The sequence below is a fragment of the Colletes gigas genome, unplaced genomic scaffold, assembly GCF_013123115.1.
Source record: "Colletes gigas isolate AHSC1104 unplaced genomic scaffold, ASM1312311v1 Colletes_gigas_Sc00004, whole genome shotgun sequence".
NCBI classification, from domain to species: domain Eukaryota; kingdom Metazoa; phylum Arthropoda; class Insecta; order Hymenoptera; family Colletidae; genus Colletes; species Colletes gigas.
This window is the reverse complement of record NW_025106633.1, coordinates 9,229,685-9,250,644: the sequence shown is the minus strand read 5'-3', so window position 1 is coordinate 9,250,644 and position 20,960 is coordinate 9,229,685. Positions and strand designations below refer to the sequence as shown.

At 42.4% G+C, this 20,960-nt stretch overlaps 2 long non-coding RNA genes across 3 annotated transcripts in view; one reads left to right on the top strand and one right to left on the bottom strand.

The window, feature by feature from the left end:
* Nucleotides 1-8,227, top strand: part of LOC122405368 — a 113,134-nt gene extending 104,907 nt beyond the window's left edge. For both annotated transcript variants that reach the window (XR_006259761.1, XR_006259760.1), the window contains exon 5: nucleotides 7,464-8,227. This is a non-coding gene — a long non-coding RNA (uncharacterized LOC122405368). The remainder of the gene's footprint in view (nucleotides 1-7,463) is intronic.
* The window catches only part of LOC122405369, a 31,239-nt gene extending 16,344 nt beyond the window's left edge, over nucleotides 1-14,895 (bottom strand). Inside the window, exon 1 of the long non-coding RNA XR_006259762.1 lies at nucleotides 14,740-14,895. This is a non-coding gene — a long non-coding RNA (uncharacterized LOC122405369). The remainder of the gene's footprint in view (nucleotides 1-14,739) is intronic.
* Between the last annotated feature and the right edge of the window lie 6,065 nt (nucleotides 14,896-20,960).

The window sequence follows — 20,960 nt, the reverse complement described above, 5'->3', positions numbered from 1 at the left end:
TCCACGACTTCTAACAGGCGCATGACTTTTTAAGATGTTCTAATCGTTCCATAGTTTTTTAATTTAAGTCTTGAGAGAGACTCGAAGCATTACGAATTTTTTAAGACCTAGTGTTTCTCGAATTTTCATAAATTTCTTAAGAGTTCGGAAGCTTTGAAGGTTATGTAGACGTCGATAGACTTTTTCACGACTTCTAGCAGACGCATGACTTTTTAAGATGTTCTAACCTGTAGACACGAAGTTAGCGACGAGCGGCCATTGCCCTCTAGCGGCGAATTCAGAATTCGCAAGTGGGAAAAGAATGTGAGTGAGATAGGACTGTCGTAGCTGAACAATTAATGACGAAAAACGGTCAAACTGTGTGCTTCATTTCGATTTTTCCGTATTATAAATGCGAGAGATTATTCTATTTCCTTTTCCTTTTTCATTCTGCATTCTTTCTCAAATATGCAATATATATACAGGGTGTTCGGCCAAAAATTCTAATGGGAGATTGTAGAGGCCAAAATAAGCCGAAAATCAAGAATATCAATTCCTTGATTGATGCTTCGTTGAAAAGTTATTAACAATTAAATTAAAAAATTTCAAATCATACTAAAAAAATTATATTTAGTTACAGGGGTCAATTACAATCATTTTTGGTCATTACACATACCCTCAAAATTCTCCGCATTTTCGAGAAAAAAATTCAGAATGGTGCCTAAATTTTCCGACGAAAAAAAAAATTTCAAACCATATTAAAAAAATTATAGTTAGTTACAGGGATCAATTACAATCATTTTTGGTCATTACGTATACCCTCAAAATTCTACGCATTTTCGAGAAAAAAATTCAGAAAGGTGCCTAAATTTTCCGACGAAAAAAAAAATTTCAAACCATATTAAAAAAATTATATTTAGTTACAGGGGTCAATTACAATCATTTTTGGTGAATAGACATACCCCCGAAATCTTACCCACTTTCTAGAAAAAAATTCGAGAAGGTGTGAAATTTTTCGACGGAAAAGAAAAATTTCAAATCGTTCTGGAAAAATTATTTTCGTCTGCGGGGATGAATTACAATCATTTTTGGTGAATAGACATACCCCCGAATTCCTGCGCATTTTCGAGAAAAGAATTCTTTACCGAAAATATAAAGTCTGACCAAAAATGACTAGAAATTATTCAACTACGTGTTAATTATTCGAGCACGAGTTCGAAGCTGAGGCTCACAAAACGTTCCATATATTTTTAATTTAAATCATAAGGGACACTCGAAGCATTCAGAGTATTACAAATATTTTAAGACCGAGTGTTTCACGATTTTTGAAAAATTTCTTAAGAATCCGGAAGCTTTCGAGAGACGACTAGGCGTCATTACAGTAGATTTTCTACGACTTCCTGAATATTTTTTAATGAGATTTAAGAACTCGTTGATTCGTCGGTTAATCGATTCCAATTCTTGCAAAAGAATTCCCGTTGAAACAACGCCCGTAAATCGATCCCGAGCGCCTAAATAACGCGGTAGATCCGAGGTGTCCAACGTAAATATCGAAACACTTATTATTAACTCCGGCCGCCCGGGGGCAATCGCTCGAAATCGAGCCGCGGAATTGAGTCATTCCCCCGACGATTCCTCTCGGAGGAAAGATTAGCTTCCAAGAAGAAACGACGCAGTCGACAGATTAATGCAGCGATAATTATCGCGACCGTTATCTGCTAATCGCCTGAATTCCGTACCGCGTTTCGCCATAATTCATCGCGGTCGCTGGCCACGTTTGATGGAACACACCGGGGGAATTTCTTCTTCCACGAAAGATCCATGGATCTTGCTCATTGTGCCAGTTATACCCCGAACTTAGGTGCTAATTCGTTCCAGAAAAGCTGACGAGGGTCGAACAATGCACACCTCTATGTAAAAATTAGAACACTTGGTCTGTTCTAATTTAAAAAAAATAAAAAAAAATACAACAATCTTTCAGAAGTCCTCATAACAACCAAAGCAGTCAAAATGACACCCATTCATAGTTTCTAATAAAAGTTGTAAAATATTTACTTGACTGAATTCATGAAAATTTACCATAATTTTGTATAAGCTGTAATCTGATTTAATTTTGTAAAAAGAAGTACAACAATCTATATGAGATTGTCTTAATACCACCCCACCTAACCTAACCTATCAGAATGAATAAACACTGCATTACATATTTCTTCAAGCACCTATCATTTTAATTTCTCTGGTATAAATAAATACACTATAATTGTCTAGTGTTAAAGGTTGAAACCTCCATTTTTCACAGCAGAAAGTTGAACTTTAAAAACATGTAGATGTGTTTTAATCTAAAATCTTTGTTTGAAATTCAGAGGGCTTCCATGAATTTAATTTTGTATGCTATGTTTCAAATTCAGAAGGCTTGCATCAGTTTAATTTAGTATGCAACCAGAGCTATCATAAATGTAAAGATCATAACCTCACTTTTGCAATGAAACGAGGGTAAAAGATTACTGGACTATCGCCTTTAAAACGAAGTATGTTCGATTGGAAATCGTAATAAAACAGTTTATTTATGGACGAAGCATAATAATCAGTATTATTTGCAGTAGTATCGAAATCCTGGGACGTGTCCAAGTATTGGGTCTTTTACCTTATCTCTCACGGTTCGCACGATCGCGTCACGTGCGACTGTTGCTATTGACACGGCAAATGTTACCGGCGGCGAGGTTAATATTATTATTTCACGTCCACCTAGAAGATACGTTCTATTTCCAGCCGATTTACGCACGAAAATAGCCATTTAAGCATATTATCGTAGCCCGATGACGTTCCCGGTGGCCAAAAATCGCCCGATCGAACAAACAACCGGATAAAATGGGAATCCTGGCAACGATTATATCTTAATATCGTTTGCTATATCGAGGTACCTATTCAAGATCGATCTGCTCGAAATAAACATTTTCGGACCGTGGTGGATGCAACACGCCGAAATAGACACGCTAATAACGAGGTTTGGGCGACGAACGACAGTTATTAATTATATCCCGTCGCGGGAAGAGTCCAGTCGACCTCGATTCGCTGCTCAAGGCCATTTGTACGTCCGCGTGTCACGACAGATCCTGGTTCGATCTTTGTGCCTGGAGAGAGAGCACCGACGGTGGGGGGGAGAGTCTTAATGCGTGGCCTTGACGGACAATTAATTTACCAGCGACCTCTAGGTTGTCCCTGAATCGTCTGGGAATTGAGAAAAATTAATTAGAAGACCCAACGCGTTCACTGTCCGTGACCCGTATGTGGGCCACACCGCCACGCTATTGGATACACCGCCGAGAGACTGGACAGTGAACGCATCGACACGTTCAAAAAAGTCTAAAACTATTCACGATAGTCGTGATTTTACACTTCTTTCTAGACTTTTAACCTCGAATATTCAAGACTTTGTAACATTTCGAGCTACTTAAAATTTTACAAGGTATCAGGAAGCTTTAAGACTAATTTTTAGACAGATCGAGATTCTCGAGGAGTTTCAGCGTCGAGAAAGTCAACGGATTGTTTTGGAAAAAAAAAAGGAATTAACACAGTGTCTTCGTAGCGGTTCGAGTAACGGTATAATCGGTGCAATAACGTGTCTCGTTATACGGTTACGTTTCCTTTCTGTTAACGAGTGTCTTATGGCGGTTTTAATAGCCGGAATCGAGGGTCTAAAATTTCGAACGACTCCGCAGAGATGTTCGCCGTATCGCCTCTACCGACTATACATCGCTCCGGATTGTTGGGCGTGTCACGTCAGTGGGTCGGCGAGCAGAACATATCGCGATAATGTGATTCTAGGTCACTCACCGTCTGTGTACGTTTCATGGCGCGCGCACGCATTCCTTTCTCTAAAACCAATCGTGAATCCCCGGCTTTTTGCAACGCCCTAACGCAACCTCATCGTAGAAAGGACATTAACAATCTCGTTAAGCGAGGCTGCTGCTCAAATTTTATCGTTATCGCCTGACCAGCCCCATCCCCGTGATTACAATCTCATTTTTAATCGCTCTGACTTTTCAGTCGGGAGCATAATTGCCTAACAACTACCAATAACAGCTGTCGCGATTCCCCCATCCATGGACTATCGCTATATTACTTAAAGATTTCTTCTATAATGATAGACTAATCCATTTCTAGAGCTATAGTGCAACTCTAAAGGTGGAGTTCATTTTTAGAGCGAATCCACACTTTGATAGCGTATTTATTCATTTCTAGAGCAATATTAGAACTCTATCAGTGTATTTGGTCATTCATATGACGATGTATCAAGTTTACTCGAGTACCAGTTCACTTCTAGAGCGAATTCAAGCTCTAGTATCGTATTCATTAATTTCTAGAGCAATGTTGGAAGTCTATCAGTGTACTTGATCATTCATATAACGATGTACCTAGTTTACTCGAGTACCAGTTCATTTCTAGAGCGAATCCAAGCTCTAGAAACATATTCATTCATTTCTAGAGCAACGTTGGAACTCTATCAGTGTACTTGATCATTCATATGACGATGCACCAAGTTTACTCGAGTCCTAGTTCATTTCTAGAGCGAACCCAAGCTCTAGCAACGTATTCACTAATTTCTAGAGCAATATCGAACCTCTAATGGACCATTATATAGCTGGAATCTAAATATAGTGAACGGGAAGTACCCTTAATTTCATCTAATCTCGACTCCCCATTGGATGCATACTAATTGCACAACTAGTATCGAGGTTACCTAACAGGATCAGCCAGAGTTTCTCAACACGAACCACCCCAAATTACGTACACCGTTTCTCCTCTCTCCGGGGCGATAGCTTTATCAGCCTCAATAACAGTCGAAAGCGTTCCCCGACGGAATGCTCTCTCCGTGTACCGTAACGATCGTGGACTTTTTTCCGCCGGTTCCACAGTATTTACCGAGCGCCTTAGACAACGGATCGATAAAAGACCGCGTTAATTGCCTTTCCATTAGAGCCGCGAGAAACGAGAGAGGCACGTGCAGAGCAGTCGACGACCGGGTCCGTAACAATCGGAAGAACAGAGAGTCGCCCAGGGATCTAAAACGAATTAGATCCCTCCCCTCGATGGGCTCGGGCGTCGGTAACGAGCGAGTTGAGCCAGCGATCGTTGGGCCCGATCGGTGGTAAACAACGGGCAAAGCGAACAAAAATTAATTAACTTCCTACCGGGGCTGCGTCGCACCGGTGAAAGTAATTAAATCCAACCACACGAGGTACCTGTTTCACCGTGTGCCACGATACGCTCGCTCTATTGTCGCCGTTTCCTACATGCCGTGCCCTATTGTACGAATTAAATTGGGAAATCGAACAATGCCCGGCAGAAAAAGCACAAATTTATAGCAGACACGCTCCACTGGTTTTTCTAATAGCGGTAAAAACTAACAAATTTATTGTGCATGCATTTTATAAAAATTACTATAAACGTTGATAGGTCTGGGTTAGATGGAGACAGCAATATTGCAACTCTACGAGTGAACTTGTTCATTTCTAGAGCGAATCCACACTTTGATTCATTTCTATAGCAACATTGAAGCTCTATCAATGTACTCATATTCATTTATAGCTCTAAAATAGAGTAAATTCGAACTTTGATAGCATATTGGTTCATTTCTAGAGCAATATTAGAACTCTATCAGCGTGGTCATTCATTCATACGACGACGTTATCTAGTTTACCTGGATTCTAGTTCATTTCTATAACGAATCGAAGCTCTAGCAACGTGTTCATTCATTTCTAGAGCATCAGTAGAACTATATGAGTGTACTTGATCATTCATATGACGATGGACCAAGTTTACCTGGATTCTAGTTCATTTCTATAACGAATCAAAGCTCTGGCAACGTGTTCATTCATTCTAGAGCAACAGTGGAACTCTATCAGTGTACTCATTCATTCATATGACGATGTACCAAGTTTACTCGAATACCAGTTCATTTTTAGAGTGAATTCAAGCTCTAGTAACGTATTCATTCATTTCTAGAGCGAATCCAAGCTCTACCAACGTGTTCATTCATTTCTAGAGCATCAGTAGAACTATATCAGTGTACTTGATCATTCATATGACGATGGACCAAGTTTACCTGGATTCTAGTTCATTTCTATAACGAATCAAAGCTCTAGCAACGTGTTCATTCATTTCTAGAGCAACAGTGGAACTCTATCAGTGTACTCATTCATTCATATGACGATGTACCAAGTTTACTCGAGTACCAGTTCATTTTTAGAGTGAATCCAAGCTCTACCAACGTATTCATTCATTTCTAGAGCAACAGTGGAACTCTATCAGTGTACTCATTCATTCAGACGACGACATTATCAAGTTTGCTTGGATTCCAGTTAATTTCTATAACGAATTCAAACTCTAGAAACGTATTCATTCATTTCTAGAGCAATGTTGAAACTCTATTGGTGTACTCATTCATTCATATGACGATGTACTAAGTTTACTCGAATACCAGTTCATTTTTAGAGCGAATTCAAGCTCTAGTAACGTATTCATTCATTTCTAGAGCGAATCCAAGCTCTAGTAACGTATTCATTCATTTCTAGAGCAAATCCAAGCTCTAGCAACGTATTCATTCATTTCTAGAGCAACAGTCAAACTCTATCATTGTACTCATTCATTCATACGACGTTCCAAGTGTACTCTTAAACGTGTGTTCTATTTTTTAACGATTCAGAGGACTCAGTGCATTTGAAACGTTTTATAAAAATGCAAGGGGATCGAACAATGGTGCTGCAGTATCGCGCAAAGTTTGTCGAGGAAAGGAAAACTGATACAGAACTTTGTAGCACGTGTTTGGGGGGAAAAAAAATAAAGAGACATTTAGAAGTTCGGAGGCGTACCGGTGCTCGGCTATAATGAATCAAACGTGTCTCCTTAACACAGGCCTGTAAAGCGGCTCTATGACAGCGGAGAACGATTGTCTTGTTTCGCTCGAAGTGGACCAGTGAAATATAAAACAGCTTTTGTAAAAGTGACGATAAGAAAGTTAGTGGAATAATCCCACGTAACCGGTACAATACCACGCGGTAGGTGGTAAAACTGTATTCATACACCGCGGACGATAAGCGGGCGGCAAGAAAGTCGCTTTACCAGAACGGAGAATCACGTTTTACTCTAACGAACCGAGTTTGGCAACGGGGGATTAATAAATCTTACGATTACTCTGCTTGGCGATATTCTCTAATAACTCGTCGATCTTTCCAACCTTTGCGTAACATTCACCAAAGCTAAAAAGATATTTTCTAAAATTATTGGAAGCTTGCAAGACCAACATTTTATATAATTGACTTTAGTGACTTCTAAACCTCTCTAAATCCAACTAAAAAAGATAATATGAACGCCAAGTGTGACGTAAAACGAGTCACAGTGGGGAAAGTGGAGTTTTCGTAACTAACAATCGTTTTAAGTCGATGGAATAATTGTTATTTCATGATTTCCTTGTTTTTTCGTAGGTTCCCCGGCGAAATATACACGGAGCACGGAAACGGGGCTACGTTGGACCCGTGGCCATCGTTAAGGGGAGCCAGGGGAACGGTCGATATCGCGTTTCCTGGTCAGGAGAGGCCGTAGCAAGTGGACACACGGTCTCGGGGCCCAAGCGCGTGTATCGACGGGGCTACATATTTATTTAACTAATAATAAATGGCTGTGTAGCTCGCAGGCGTACAACTTGCCCCGTATATAAGGACAATACATCTCTATTTTATTCGTTCGGGTATAATGGATAGCGGACTTTATGTGTACGTACACCGCGGTAACAATATAATCGTGATCCCGCGAGACCGCTCTTATAAAGCCGCTTTTGCAAGAATGGCCGCTCACGTGAGACAATATGCGGAAATCGTATTATACGAAGCCGCGGGGTAGAAACCGCCACCGCGACCGGGACAATAAGATCGACGTCGGCGAAAGGGCGGCTCGATACCCGTTCCTGACGAGCTTTTTCTACTTTTTTTCCCATATCCTTTCTTCATTGATTTCGCCTCTCGAAATGCCCCAGTACAGGCTCTTCGACGAGAAGAAATCCACGCTGGCCTCAGCCGGAAAGCAAAAATTCAATTTTAAAAATAAAATTTGATCCAAATTGTCTGACCATTTCTGATCCATGGCATTTTTGATGTTTCAACGTAGGCTATAAATTTAATGAGAGATTCTAGAGGCCAAAATAAGACGAAAATCAAGAATACCAATTAGTTAATTAAGGCATCGTTAAAAAGTTATTAACAATGAAATTCAAAAATTTCAAATCGTTCTAGAAAAATTATTTTCGGTTGCAGGGGTCAATTGCAAGAATTTTTGGTGAATAGACATACCCTCGAAATCCTACGCACTTTCTAGAAAAAAATTCGAGAAGGTGCCTAAATTTCTCGGCGAAAAAAAAATTTCAAATCGTTTTAAAAAAATTATTACCCGCCGCAGGGGTCAATTGCAATCATTTTTGATCATTAGACATACCCCCGAAATCCTACGCACTTTCGAGAAAAAAATTCGAATAGATGCTTAAATTTCTTGGCGAAAAAAAAATTTCAAATCGTTTTCAAAAAATTATTTTCAGTTACGGGGGTCAATTGCAATAATTTTTGATGAGTAGACATACCCCCGAAAGTCTACCCACTTTCTAGAAAAAAATTCAGTTATAACTTTTTAACGAAGCCTCGATCAACAAATTACTATTCTTGATTTACGTCTTATTTTGGCCCCTAGAATCTCCTATTAAATTTTTGCCCGTAGATATACCGAACACCCTGTATATCGAACCGATGAAAATCTTAGCAACAATTGACCGGAGCAATCTATCGTTTCGATCTACCCGTGACGCAATTTCCTATCGATACGAGAAATAATAGCTTCCTGAAGAAAGTTTTCAACGCGATTGGAGGAACGGTGCGTCGACGACAGTTTGAAAAATCCATTTGAAGGGGTTGTTGGTACGATCGCGGCGGTATATCATTGTTTGCTGGCTGTTGGGGACGCTCGAAAGATGTGACTCTGATCGTGCCAGCCGGTTGGACAGCGAAGAATGCGAACGGTCAGAGTCCTCTTCTCGGCGAAGACTCCGGCTTGGCCCAGTTGATACAAAGCGAGGAGATTGCGCAACGCGTCTCGACATTCGGAAACCGAAAGTGCCAGAAACGTCTGCGAAGGAACGCCATAACGAGCCTGCAACGCGAATTATTACGTTCACGAACGACTGTGACGAAGAATAGAAACATACGAATAATAGCTAACCTCGAAAAGTTCAAAGAAAAAACTATTCAAACAACAATCCTCGATAATAAATAATTTATAATAATACCGACTACTTGAACTATCGAACATTGTGTCAAAGGCAGTACTTCATTTGCTATGAATTTCATCCAAAGTTCGTTTAGAATTGCCAAATGTAATTGACCTAACCTCAAAATAGAATGGTTATAAATGTTTCTAGAAAGTTTTTTCACTGTTCTCGTGCATTGTATTTTATTGGAACACCCTGTACAGTGGGGGATCCCACCAGTCGGGACTCTGGAAACCGACGATACCATTTTTCGCGTTTCACCTAATTATGAGAAATCGACGAGTTTCCCCGCAGACCGATAAGCCCGTATAATAACAGAGAGCGATGTCGTACGGCGATCCCCAGCCCCGAACGCTTAAGACAATGAGCACTTGCCAAAGTGTGGGTGAAAGCATACCAATCATCCGCAACAAGGAATGTTAACGTACTCTGTCAGCCATGAACAAACAATACAGGCCCAATTACCCGTTGAATCTTTCGAGTCTCTCTCTCTCTCTCGAGGGACGGCTGATAAAGAATGATTCTCTTTTCACGCCCTCTGTCGAGAGACGTTCCCCTCAAACGAACTCGACCGTAATCCCAGAATTTATTGATACAATCACAACTACCGAGCATACAACGATAAACAGCCGAGGTGGAGTTTAGGTGAAAGCAAACAGGAGGTAAGTGCAGTCTTTGATGGAGAATGTTAACCCCCCGCAGATCGAAACAAAACTAAATATCTGTATTTTAACAATAGACAATACTAATGTTGAGCTTAGGTTTTAATAATAGCAATTTAGTAACTCCTTTATATAAACTTACTCTGTGTTTCTTGTATACATAAATAAATGAACGTTTAAAAGAGTTCTATGGCGCTGCTTTCGCTAAGGTTAGGAACTCGTGATATTCGTAGACAGAAAAGGAAAGGAGAGGGCGCTAGTGGACTCATCACTAAGGCTTCCTAGCAGCCCTTGGGATATTGGGAAGTCGTTCGAGGAATATATAACAACTGAGGGGTCGCTCGAGTGCCTGTGAGAGCACGACCCCTCTGGTGGCGAGCATGAGAAGCGACGCCACAGTTCCCTACTACATACAGCACTGTTCAATTTTTCCCCTGTAGAAAATCTGATATAAATAAATAAGTGTAATATCAGAAATGTTGTATTTAATTTCTTTGCGTTAAATTGTTACAAATAAATCCGATATAATTGCACGACGAACCGAGCAAAGTTTTACAAAAGCAATAAAACACAAATACCCGCGTTTTTTCCACCGCCAAATCCACCGGGAATATTTTTAGCCCTGGTTATTTTCACAGACTCGGAAACTGGTACGAAAACAGATTCGAACAAATAGCTAATCCAATAGCATCGAGATCATATTTAAAAAGAAACAGACCGGAGTTTTGCAACTCGAAAGTCATAACTATACATCAGCATTGATTCTGTTTCCACTTTGTTCGAATTAAATTCGTACCATAACAAACACTGATTCTATAACCGTACTGGACACGGTAAGAATCGAAAGTTGACGAGTATATTTCCTTCTCGATATAAATAGATCGATTTTTCCAGGATTCACGTAAAATACAAAGGGAATCTTCGAATACATAATTACGTTCTAATTGCGAACTTGGTAAATTAGAAAAATTCTTTCACGACTGTGCAATAAAAATGTACAGCGATAAACGTTCATTCGATACGCGACGATTTCTCTCATCGTGAAAGTATAATAATATACGAATAGATGAAAAAACACGAACAAAAAGGTATGATGGAGCATGAAATAGGAAAAGGTTGAAAAGAAATAGTCATAATTATACGCATGTTGAACAGACGAAACTCTAGACACGCCTGATCATCAGAAAAACTGCCCCCTGGCGTAATAATTGGAAAGGACAATTTTCACATGAAATAAGATACCAAATTGTATTTGCATAAAGTTTATTGCGTCGATCGATATTTCGTAAAACTAATTTTATTACTTTCGACGATATCGTAAACCATTTCCTTTCACACGTTAACGGTATACTTTCCATTTACGATGCAACGGGACTGGAGTAAAAATTTTATTTCCACATCGATCGAATAAACCCCGAGTGATTCGAGGATTCGATGCTTTCTTTGTCAAAATCATGCCAGTTTCCGGAATGACACAATTCGCGTGGTCCACGAAAATCTGAAACGGTTTGTCCACGATATTCAATACATCGAAAGAGCCTAGCCGCGCGAAATGTATTCCCAGCCAGCAACATTCACTTCTAACTATCCTATTAAGCATGCGCAATCGCGAGTAACGAACAGGCGCCAGGCTAATGTCTAAACTAACCATAAAACAGCAGGGAAAAACGTCTAATTAAGCTCTTACGCGGAACACGGTGGATTTACGAGGTCGCCGAACAAGGTTTTGAAACGGCGTGTATCCGCGGCCGATACAGTTGTCCAACGATCAGTTGATAGACGGTCGGTAATAAGGATGGACGACCGCGAGCCACGAAAACGCCAGAAATGGCCGGCGACACCTCGCTAATCGCCCGCTGCCTGGCCACCGCGGGGTGGAATTATAATTACAGGCGAAATGCAAATCGTTCGCGTGGTACCGCGGAATGCGAGTGCGGCAATTAGGCTCGTGTTTATTGCTACGTCCAGCAACCGTGTTTATTGCGTACGGAGGCATGGCTATCGCTTCGTTAGAGAGGCCGGGGCGTTTACATAGTTCTTTCTTTAACCACGGGTTACCAACTGGCCGACATTACTTCGCTGTTTTATGCCGGCGGATTTTCGAACTACCGTGCGAGCGTGCTCACGTGACAACGATAAAATTAATTGTTAACAAGCGTAACGAGAGAAACTTGATCCGATCGGTGCACGTAACTGCTCCCTGTGAACGCACGTCGCCGCGATTTCCTAATCGCTTAACGATTTAGGTGCCGATCGAACGTTTTACCGATACCTGCCCCACTTCTGTCACGTTTACCTTTTTACGGCTGATTCTTCGATATTTTCGTTCGTTGTTTCATAGAATTCGAGAAGCAGAGGTTAGGTTAGGTTGGGTCGTCGTTTCGAAGGTTTAACTTCCGTTAATCGTTTGACCATAACCTCGAAACAAGAATTAAGATTTTGTTCACGAAACACAATTTTACCCCTGCTTCCAATGTACGAACGATTCTGGCATTGTTGCACCGTTGCTGACTCGAGATGTCGGAGGATATCGTGATGCTGTCGCGTTTTCGCAAATAGTAAAATTATCAATAGTAATTCGATCTGCAACGATTCACGAAGTCATTGCGTCAGTCGTTCGCCGGAGGCGATTCTAATCGGCGATCGGAACGCTTACGTGCCGGTCTACCGTAACCTTAAATCACAACTTCGTCTGTCGTACAAAGTATAGGCAGAAATGTTACACACGCGACTGACTATCCTTTACGTGAAATTACTGCCGCGCGCAATTTGCGATCTTATTAGTAAAAGGAAATCCGCAGTTGCGTGGGTAATGATGGTGCAACGCGTGTGCAGGCCGAAGGCTCGGTTTACACTGCAGTCATTTTTGACACACGGAAACAGCGTGCAGTATGCGTTCGATTCGACTGCACACATTTACACCGAGCGTATCGAGTTTATGGAAACCAAGTTGCGAATAAACAATTTTCTCGGAAGGCAAAATAAGTGGTGACATTTGGGGGAATATTATATTTGCGTAACGATACTCATTCGTTAACGACAATTAGTTTTCGATGCAAATCAAGTATTCGATTGCGTAAAATGCTGGTTATAACCTAGTTCGTAATCGTCAAGACACGTTCTCACGTGTTTACGCGTAATCTAGGGAAATACGATCGACAGGCGTGTTCGTATTCGAAGGAAAAGTCGCGGATCCGGCGACATGGGAAATATTTCCTGGTGAAATCCGGCGCGACCGCCTCGGTCCGAATGTGTACGAGTTTATTTTCAGGAAATACGATTATCGCGATCGTGCTTCTGGACCGGTGATAATTAGAAGTGATTATCCGCCACTGGTACTTTCTACGCCGAACAATGGGGCTCGATAAATAGTGGCCGCCACGGCGCAGAAGGCAAAAGACTATCGTAAAGCAGAGGCTAAAATTACTGTTCTTAAGATATCGCTCGAGCACCGACGACGATCTTCGTACGGTAGGCTGGGCCTGTCTTTCGCGATAAGAGATTTATCGTGCAAATTTCTACGGACTCGGCCGTTGAATTAATGCTCGGTGAAACGCGATGTGGCACGCGATTGGTTTAGTTACTTTTTCGTACGATTTCGGCGCGGTTTTCGCGCCAGTCATTTTTCTCACGTTGGCAATGGCGGTCAATCTCTTCAACTTCACGGTTAAGTTATGTTTAAGGTTAGGGTTAGAGCAGGTTGACAGTCTTTAAATGTAAACAGTTACGATTGCAGGTGCAGCTCGGTTCGGAGATGCGTTATTTACGCCGATGGATTTCCAATATTAATGTATAATATTGAAATTCATATATCCGATTCTACATATAAGGCAAGGTTAATCTACATACTTAAACGCGAAGTTATTTATTCAAAGCCGCGTTATTAACGTAGGAAGTAAATGTGTGAATTTTAATATTGACATTGTATTAGCATAGTAATATATTCGATCGTACGTTTAATATAATCCTGCTTGACGCCGTATTACCATATGCAGAGTAATACACTTTTCCGCTTGTTCTAATTAGAAGCACACACTCAATTAACGTACGCGATTGCATAAATGTCGCGTACTACGGCGTCGTGTAATTGCACAGAATGCTGTGTTCTTGTAATTCCTTTATTTATGGTTCGTGGATCGTCGTTCTTATAAACAGGGCGAGACGTGGAAAATATCTACGTTTCTCGACGCTTTACATTCGCGTTACATTGTATACTGTATACGTAATTTAAAAATTTACCAGAAATAACAAGTTCCGTAAGAACGAAAGGTGCTTTAAAAATCGGAATAAATTGAACCTTCCGGTCTGGTCTGAAAATAAACATATGCATACGTTCCTCGATATTTTTAATGCATCTCGTAATTAAGACCGATATACTTTGTAATTTACTCGAATAACCATAACAAAATGATATTTTTCCCACGAACAGAGAATACTACAAGTGCAACGTTCTTGCAATTTATCTTCGACGAATCAATTAAAAAAATAGTTCTCGTGATAAACAAATTCGTACAGTTACTGCGGAATAAAAGATTTGCGGTGATTCGTAAGCACGTTGATATACGCCTGGAAATTAAGGAGGATAATGTTATAAACAGAGCTGGCAACGACCGGAACAAAATGGCGGAAGGTGACGTGTAGGTTAGGAGAGTGGGTGGATGATGTTGCACGTCACTCCATCACGTGATCACGTGATCCCGTGACGTAATCGACTCTATCAGAAATAATTAAACAATATCGATCGTCTCGATACAGATATTCGAATACGTTTTACTAGAAACAACTGACCTTGGTCAAATCAGATGTTCTTCTTTCCATGGGTGGATATAACCTCTGTCGAGCTTCGAATAGAAATTGCTCGCGAGGACGAAGGGTTCTCGAGATCCCCGTGGTTATCATCGAATATGTCAAAGAACGAATTGGAGCGATCGAGAAACTGGCGCCTCGCCGGGCGCCGCGGCGTTTCTAATTTTACGATCACGAATACGAGTACTCGTGGTCGTCTCCTCGCGACACGGGGGAGTAGTGGGGGGGGGGAGTTGTTGGTGATCTCCGAAGACGGGCGAGGGAGGAGGGGGAAGGGGAGAAAAGTATTCGACGTTCCTCGTTGTCGCCCTAGTATTTTCTGCTGCTCCTCTTCTTCTCTTGCCTTCTCCTACGCGCCGTTTACGATCGTAAAACGTCGCGCGACCGTCTCTGGGGCCGGATACGTATTTCGAGACGCGAAAACCGACCGATGCGCTTTAATACGTCCCGCACCGGCGCGATCAACGAACGATTAATAGATTGATCCTTGGTTACGCGTAACGTTGAACGAATCGACCCCCCCCCTCCCCCTCTCTTCCCCCGGAAATATCTGTTTCGCGGTCGTGTCGCCGATGGCGCTTAAATCTTTCCGTTTCTCGCGTTCGCGCGCACGCCACCCCAGGTGAAATATATTTTCAGGACTCTGGTGTGCATTAGGCGGAATTTATGCGACACCTTTTTGACGATTTTATTTATCGGGCGAACAGGCATGATGTACGGGACGCGTGGATTATTTTCAGACGGTATCCGCTCTCGTGCATGTCCGCCACAAAGGCGAACGAACGCTAATGAGATTTTGTTTGGACTTTGATGCCGCTGCACCGCGCGGGACAGTGTCTTCCAAAGTAAAGGGCGCGACCTCCGCTGGGGGAGGTGCCATAATGACAACCACAAGTTTCTTGGGTTCTTCTTTATCGAGAATACTAGCGTAAATATAGGAAGAACAGATCAAGAGTATTATTATCGAGCTTACGATTTTTGTATGTATTTTTGATGTAGTCGGGCTTGATAGGTTATCCGAACAAAATGGAAAAAGATATTTAGTGTACACGTAATACATAACCTGTACAAAATGAATATTTGAATGGACAAGTTCAAGGTCGCAAAGAAGAATGTCTCGTTTCGAGAGATAAATATAACGGTTCAGGAATTTGCATCCTTACGTTCGAAATTGTGTCTCCGAACGATGATTCACGCTCTGGATCCAGTTTGATAGAAATTTTCAAGACGAAAGCCGTGTTATCGTCTGCGCGATTCTTAAGGAAGAAAATACGAGTTACCGCGTCGATGGGTTTGTTATTCGGGGAGCTGTTTTATCAAATTTGTAGAATTCTACGAAATCGAATGTTTTGTCCGTTTAAATATACATTATTTTTTCCACCTCGTATGACGAAGTAGTTCCGTTCGACGTGACTTCGTGGCGTCATTGCTGTCTCCGTGGCGCCAGTCGAAGTTTATTAGTTGTGAGAATATCCTGCAAAAACTAGTGACAGATGTTGGTAGAAGTTTTTTTCGACACTATAAGGTCGTCGCTCGAATGTCGTGGTTTCTAAAAATATTAAACGATAAATATGTGGTACGACCTAATTTTGTTACGCTATCGATACTCTTCCTTGTACATACGTACGTGTACTATTTCGGTATCACAAAGGATTAATTTACGTCACAAGACCAAAACGATTCGAAACGAATATTTCTGCGATAGAATCGTAGTCGCGAACGATGGAAAGTGACTCGTGGGAAACTTGTCGTCGAAAGGGAGGGGTTCAATGTAAAAACGGTATCGATGTGGTCGGACACGGGTCAAGCTTGGTCGTCTCCTAAACCCGGAATAATTCGCAACAAGAGAATCGCAACTGTACCGGTACGTTACAGTTACGGGCGACGCGTTAATTATTCCGTTCAGGATCACAGCGACGAGGAATTCCAGGTCGACGATTAAAAGCACGTTTATTGCGACATATGGCCGGGTATACCTGCCGTATTTATTACGCGATACTTCACCGATGCGGTAATGGTTCGTTAATTAGAAATATTCGTGGCCTCTCTCGCTTCCGCCCGTTGATTTAGTGTTATGCTATCTCGCCGCTGTTTATTAGCGTCAGCCGACCAACCACGCGCGTTTGTCTTTAATTCCTCGAAACGTCGCGTGTTTTCCACACGGCGCTGCGAACTTCCACGAAATACATACGTCTTGGGGCTCCCTCTCCCGTCGTCCACGTCGTGCATTCTACGGTTCCCGCCATTTTTCTCCGACGTCGAACGACCGAAGAAAATTATATTTGGCGGATCGTCTTCGAAACCAACGCCACTTAAATTTAACGGTCTTTCTTTTTTTTTTATGGAAAATGCTTGGCAACCGGGTTCGTTGGCATCGAGCGTTATTCTTTTCGACGAACTTGGCCGTTGTTCGGTGACTCACCGAACGAGATCGTGTTTGGAAGGTTATGTTCCCCCGGTACTTAAACGCTAGGAATTTCGTACACAACTTATAAATAAAATTGTAACTGCGTAGTATCATTAGACCGTTCCGTTGATACTTAAACGCTAGGCGATTTTGTATCCGTCGAATAATAGTTGGAACAGCTTCCGTCTTCCGTCTCTCTCGCTCCACGGTCTGAAAAATAGTTCCAAAACCTGCACGTGGGCTGCTGTTTGGATCCATCGTATTCTTCTGGTACTTAAACGCTGGGAATTTTGTACACAGCTTATAAATAAAATTGTAACTGCCTGGTATTATTAGACCGTTCCGTTGGTACTTGAATGCTAGTGACTTTGGTACCCTTCGAACAGTTGGAACAGCTTCCGTCTTCTTTATCTATCGCTCCACGGTTGAAGAAATATTTGCAAAACTTACACGTGGATTGATGTACACGTTATCGTCGATGACCCGTTGATGATAACGGGGTGACGTACGCCATCGCGATTTCTTTGGAATGCTGTAAATATTTGAACGATTCTCGAGCTTGATCTATTTTTCTCGGAAGAAGTCTTCCTGACGTCCACGTGGCTAGTTCGTGCCCTGAAAATGCCAAAGAGTGTTAAAAAAAAAAATGAAAAATGCTAAAAATTCCATTTGAAAATTTGTTTCTCACAACGGGTAAGAAAAATAAATTCTTGAATATTATACTTGTCTGGTACAGCAAGATAAAATCGACTCCTTTGATTCATGAATATTGCGCTATTATAATCTTTACGATTAACGACTCTCTCTAATAGATTTTCTCCTTTAAAGCTGAATCATTATTACAGAGCCGAAGTGTAAAGAAAAGTGCGCGGTTATTTCGAACGGTCTACGACTATTTTAACTGGCAATGAAATGTTAATTGAACCACCGTGATATACGTCGAATTATCAGAAGCGGCAATAAACAGTCGACGATGAAAATAATTATACTGACAAATAAATTAAATCGAGCTTCCATGAATTATGATTAATTTTATTCCCATACCCGTGATTGCGTTCAACGGCGAAGAGCAGGTCAAAAAGTTACGTTCCCCCGGTTCTATTTATTTGCATAATTGATTTATTCCGCGGATATGATCGGAGAGAATTTTTATACTTTTTTATCATCGCTGAAACATCCGATCTTGCGAAACGTATTGTGTACAAGAAGTAATGTCTACTGCGAATCTTGTCACGCGACCCATCCACGACAACGAGCTTTGTTCGAGATTTCGCAAACAATGCGGTTATCAGACCGGAATGCGGGTGGAATGACGCATCTGTCAAGGCAACTGACGATTAAACACGATCGTTAATCGCGAGATTTTATCGTTTCCCGGTTACTGAAGGTGCGTTGCGTTAAGAATTGCAAGATGGACTGGGATTTGCTACTTGAATGGTAGCTAAACTTCGACAATCAATATATCTGTGGAGGGTTTATCGCCTCCAGTACTCGCCACCAGAGGGCTACGGCGCTCTGGTCCCTCTCGCAAGCGCTCGACCGACCTTGCATTAGTATATATACGCTCCTCGACTACCCGATATCCTAGCGTCTAAGATGGCGTCTACTAGATACGAATTTCCTTTTCACAGGACCCCCACATATCGATACAAATGTTTTTTAAGTTATCCCACTCGATCTGGAGTTTCTCTTCCCCTTTGTGAAAAGCATTAGCATCACAAATCATCGTTAACACCATGGACAAATAATCGTCCTCCTTCTGACGTCCCTACGACGCGCCTGTAATTTTTCCCTGATGGCTGGCGTTCACCGAGTCGGTGCGTCCGTTCTAGCAAATTCCGAGTAGCCCCCATCAGGCGCGATTACCCGCTGAAAATGGCCATGTTCGAAGGCCACCGGTCCCGACGTTTACGGGTTAGCCCGGGAGCTTGATTTATCACGCCCCGACCTGGCCGTTTCTCATCCCGGTGTGTACAACCACTGTTCATCGGATTTGTCGACCGAAAAGGGCTCATTCTGGCGCGTAAGCAAACGGGCGAGCAACCATTTACCTTAATGATACGTCTGTACCCCTGTGAACCTCTGTTTGCTACTCTGCCCCGCTCGTTCGGACTGTCGCCACGTTTTCGACCGGTACATTTCGGTTACGAAACTCTGGTGGGCGCGAAATTGTTATATTTGTGTCAATTAAGATATAACAACGATCACCACGCGTAGAGAACTTAACAATTACACCGTCTTGTCCTAGATCAACTGTTGGGGGACTGTGGTGAGGCATATTATATTATGGTGGCGACACTTTCCACACTCGCCAGCAGAGGGCTACGCTTAACCCTTCTCTCTCTCACAAGTATTTTACTGACCAACCGCCTATACATACACTCCTCGACCGATCTTCAATGTTCTGGCGCCTAAGACAGGGCCTGGGTTTTTTAGGAGAACAAGCGATGATTTACGCTTTGCTATGAGAGTCCTATGAACATAATATACTAGCTCTCTAATATACACCCTCTTAACCTACAAACCATGTCTCGTAAGAGGAGTCTTTGGATCAAATTCCACATTGAAAAAGACTGATCAATACAAGGTTGACGTTGTCAATGCTAATGTTTCAAGCTATCCATGTCAGAGAACATTGAATGTGGAATGCACGAACCCCGAATCGAATCTTTAACATATATATAGAGAAGAGACTAATCAACTCCAACGACTCGGACACTAATGATGGATAACGGTCGAGTAGGGTGCAAGGAGTCGCCGGAGCAACAACTTGAACAGCTTTCCGAATAATTCAGTGTAACCCGAGTGCCAGCTACGTCTGGCTCGACTCGGGCAGCGCATCAATAACGGCTGGCGTGTAACACTGCGTTAGACGAGGCGCGAGTAAAACGGTATTCCGCGGTGCACGCGGGGGAGATGCAAACACAGGCGCGCGGTGCACGTCGGCGGATGGTCGCGGTCGTGACTGGCAAGGTCGTAGGTCGTCTCGCTGCACCTTGCACCTCCACCTTGGAAGGCAAGAACCAGCCGCAGCGTGTCTGGCCTCGGGCGAGAGTTGAAATTTAATACATGCGCATAACTCTCGATACTCTTCGTTCCCCCCCCCCAGGAGTACGTCGTCGTCCCTCTAATACTGAAATCCACCTAGGGACCCCCCCTTCCTTCCAACGGGTTATCGCTCGAGAGGGTTTCAAAGGGTCAGCGCGAGCGGCTACGCGAGAACGATCTTTTGCCTTTGGCGTCCTCCGTTGGTCCGTGCAAGCTTCTTTGGTTGTTCAAGGCCACCCTGAGAGACAAGGTATAGTACTGCTTCGTGAAGGCCGCTAGCAGGCCCTGCCTTGAACGATTGGGATATTGGGTAGTCGGTCGAGGAGCGTATATATAGGAACAGATGGTCAGTATACTTGTGAGAGAGAAGGGTTGAGCGTAGCCCTCTGGTGGCGCGTACGTCATAAGCTCAGAGTATTAACTATGTAGCATAACGTCATCTCTCTATAGTACGTGGAACTATCCAAAATAATCGATTAATTTGGGTTTTAATGAAATAATAACAGAATTAATTAATCTTTGCTGGGCGATTTTAGGTGCACTCGTCGCCCGATGAAACCCCCACTCGGTTCCGTCTTCATTCACACGGACGGATGCTGTGAATTCGCCTTAATCCACCAGGAAGTGGAGGGGAATATCGGTTCGCATCGTTTTCACCGTTGAGTCGGTTAATGCTGGTGGAAACCGTCGCTTTCGCCGTGCAGAATCTGCACTTCAGATCGCGACTGCGATTCTCCGCTGTGTCTCT